Below are 4,028 nucleotides of genomic sequence, written 5' to 3' on the forward strand. Positions count from 1 at the left end.
CAGTGCCCTTAATCTGCTGATTGGGGAATTCTTTTGGACAGGGGGCCCTTTGGGGTCCAACACTGGCCTCCCTGACCTCTACAGCCCTGGGCTGACTGAGGCAGGGTAGAGAGGGGCGGGTTACCTGCTCCAGACTGGGTCCCACCTTGGAAGGGTCCACTGACATCAGGGGTCCTGCCAGGCTAGGCCTGACTACCTCTGTGGCAGTTTCTTCACAAGGGGTCAGATCAGTTCCCTGAGGAGGCTGATCCTTTCCTAAAGTCTGGTGGGAGGGAGATTTCTCTTCCTCCTCAATACTCTCTGTCTGAGTGGAGTGATCCATAGTTTCAGGCTTCACAACACTGTCATCTGTCTGCGTTTGAGCTGTGGCCATCACAACTCTCCCAACCTTTTCAGGAGGGGGCTCAGTTTGGGTGTGGGCTGTTACCATTACAGCCTTGACAACCTGTTCTGGGAAGGAAGTTGCCTGAGATTGGGTTGTGACTGGCACAACCCTCCTGACCTGTTCAGGGAGGATATCTTGGACTGGGGCTGTGGCTATCACTGCCCCACTAACCTTACCATGGATGTTTACCATTTTAGAATGGGTTTCTTGCTCAACTTCAGCCCAGGCTGAGAGCTCTAAATCATTCCCCAGTAGGCAATCTACAGGCAAGTTTGGTGACACTGCCACTCTCTTGTGGCCAGTGACACCTCCCCAGCTGAGATTGACCACTGCCATGGGATGATCTCTCTGTACTCCATCAATATTGGTCACCTGGTATGTGGCACCAGGTAAAAGTTGCCTTGAGGGGACTAGACTCTCAGTCACCATAGTGATGCTAGCCCCTGTATCTCTATAGGCCTCAACTTTTATACCATTGATGAGGGGCTCCTGTCTGTACTTGCCCAAAGTGTTGGGACAAGTTGTGAAGTTGGCAAACCCCATGCCAGTCTCACAGACAAGAGTATCTAAGTTTGGGGACCTGGTTAGGCCAGAGTCCCCAGGAACTCCCAAAGTAAATGCACCCAAATTCTTGGGGGCACTCCCACCACCTGGGGGATTACTACTAGTAGTAACAGGAGGTTTGGGAATGTTACTTGGGGGTATGTTTTCCTTATTGTTATTCTTTGGGCAACTGCTGTCAGTTTTTAAGTGACCCACCTGTTTACAGGGATAACAATAAGGTTTCTTCTGGTTGTTGGAAGGATTCTGGGACCCACCCCCCTCAGAGGATTTTTGGGGCCCTGATGTGGTTTGATCTGTAGATGTATTCCCACCCTTCTCTTGAGGCTTGGTTGATTCCTTTTTCTGGTCACCACCTTGGTTCTTGGGCCTAATCCTGGTTCTGACCCATTTGTCTGCCCTCTTACCCAATTCTTGTGGAGAGGTCAGATCAGAGTCTACCAGGTGCTGGTGTAATAACTGGTTCTGACAATTATTTAAGACTTGCTCTCTCATAATTAGATTATACAATCCCTTGAAATCAGTAACCTTACTACCCAGTAGCCAGCCTTCCAAAGCCTTAGTGGCACAATCAACAAAGTCAGACCAGTCCTGAGACTGAGTTTTCTGGGTGTCTCTGAACAGCAACCTGTACTGCTCAGTGGTTAAACCAAACCCATCAACCAGTGCATTTTTCAGGACCTGGTAATTGTTAGCATCCTCCACCCTTGTAGTGAGGAGCTTATCTCTACCTTTACCATCAAAGGAGAGCCACAGTATAGCTGCCCACTGACTCTGGGGAATGCCCTGCACAGTGCAGGCCCTCTCCAAAGCAGCTATCCATTTCTGGATGTCATCCCCTTGCTTAAAGGGGGGCACTATTTTAGTCAGGTGTTTAGTATCTAAACCCTTCTCTCTATCTCTTGGGAGATTGCTGCCACCAGTGGGAGCTAGCCCACTCATCTGCTGTTCTCTTGCCAGGGCAAGCTTCTCTTTGGCCAGGGCAATTTCTTCCCTTTCAATCCTCAGTTCAGCTTGTCTCATCCTAGCCTCATGCTCCCTTCTCTGAGGGGAAGTAAATCTCCTCTGTGGAGGATTCCTTCTCCCCTGAGAAGAGGCATTAGAGTGCAGAGATCTATTGGAGTCCCTAGAAAGAGATCTATCTCTCCTAACTCCAAGGTTAGGCCCACTTCGGGTTAGTACTGGGGGTCCCCCAGATCCTAGCCCAAGTAAGTCTAAGTTGGTCCTAGTTAGCCTTCTGACTACCTCAAGACCCTTGTCTACCTCATCCCCAGAGAGTACCTCCTGATCCTCCTCCTCAACTGCTGAATCAGTGTTGGGGAGATCTGGATCCCCAGAGGTTCCCTCTAAGGCTGGCATGTTCTCATGTAACTGAGAAAGCTTTCTGGCATCATATGTCTCTAAGAGACCTATCAGAAAGGGAGTGGTGGGGTTAGACCCCTGCTTCAGTTTCCTGGAGACACAGATTTGTCTCATCTCCTGAAAACTGAGAGCTGCATATCTTGAAGTGACCTGTGGAGGGTCAACACTGACCAGGGGAGTCTCAGTAGAGTCCCCCTGAGTCGACATGCTTTTCTAGTGAGGTGTAAGTGGTGCACTTACCTACACTATATGTTTGCCTACTGATCCCTTGCTAGAGTTGTAGTTTAGGGTGTGCTAGGCCCTAGGAGCTACAACAGCTGGTTCAGTAGAACTCAGAGTATTCTAAGCTAAGTTATATGTACCTTTAGTACTTATGTGATCTTTCACAAGATATCCTTAGGGCATGTGTGGTAAAACAACAGCAAGCTCAAATCCCAACCGCTGCTCACCAATGTGAGAAGTTGGCCTGATGTGCAGTGCTCACTATTCTAGTGATCACTATATATCAGTCCAAACAACCCTTATTGATGATTGGTTGTAAGTCAACCTTATAGACCAGCTATCCTAGTAGCGTGGATACGAGCAGTCTAAGGCTAAGACTCTAGAGGGCGTGTTAAGCCAGCTGTTTTACCATCACATTACCCCTTGAACACCCAGTGAAAGGACACCACACAAGTGTTATGAAAATAAACAGTGTATTTATTAGAATCACAACAACCCTGTACTCTTTATGAGGACAGGGTGCTAGGCACACAACAAAACTCTTACGAAAATACTTAAGTTAGCACGTTATACACAAATGCCAGAGGGGCACGAAAAACCATATACTTTAAAAGTGGAATGCGGATTACTAGCAGGTAAGTAACAGTTCTAATAGGCTTTGGAATCGCTAGGACTGGACTAGGGAATCGTTAGATTACTACTAGGAGACCCAGGGGACTCGGGTGCAGAGTGTGCACTCTCACGCGGGATGCGGGACAAAGTCTATGGAGGCTAGTAAAGGCAAAGTTAGTGTTCACGGGCGAACCCGACCTGGTGGGAAGAAAACGACAGTGGATCCTGACCCTAGGATAGTGAGGCTATGCTGGGACACCGAAGTGCCGAAGTTACCTGGCCCAGGGGCTGCAGCTGCATAGGTCTGAAAAGACGTCGGGGATCTCGTTGCCGGACCAGGAGCCTGGAAGGAAGAAGTTGCTGGCAGGCGACCAGTGAAGAAAAGTTCGATGGATCCAAGCCTGGATCAAGGAAGAAGAAAACCTGAAAGCAGAGGGGACCAAGTTCTTGAATCACTAGCCAGTGATTAACTGGGCACCAGGATGGCACCGGGCGAAGTCACCGCAGTCAGGTGAGTGGGCGCTGCTGGGCTCTGCAGTCTCTCGGACCAGGAGGCGTTGTCGGCGACCAGGATGGAGGTGCGAGCTGTCCCACGAAGGTTCTTGCTGTCGACGTCGCTGGACCCAGGATTGGGCAACAAGTCTTGGCAAATGCAAGGCCCACGCGGTGGACCTAAAATGGCGTCTTGAGTGGACCAGGAGGGTCCAGGGTACTTCTCCGATGGAGGGAAGCAAGGGCCAGTCTGGAGCAACCAGACCAGCAGCAGAAATGTCGTCGGGCGTCGTCAGGAAGGCCACAAGCCAGCGGGCTAGTAGCCAAACAACGCGGTGAGCAGCAAAAAGCAGAAGGGCCCCACGCAGATCGTGGAGATGCTGGGGGGCTGCTC

This window comes from Lissotriton helveticus, chromosome 4_1 (assembly GCF_964261635.1).
Source record: "Lissotriton helveticus chromosome 4_1, aLisHel1.1, whole genome shotgun sequence".
In the NCBI taxonomy this organism is placed as follows: Eukaryota; Metazoa; Chordata; class Amphibia; order Caudata; family Salamandridae; genus Lissotriton; species Lissotriton helveticus.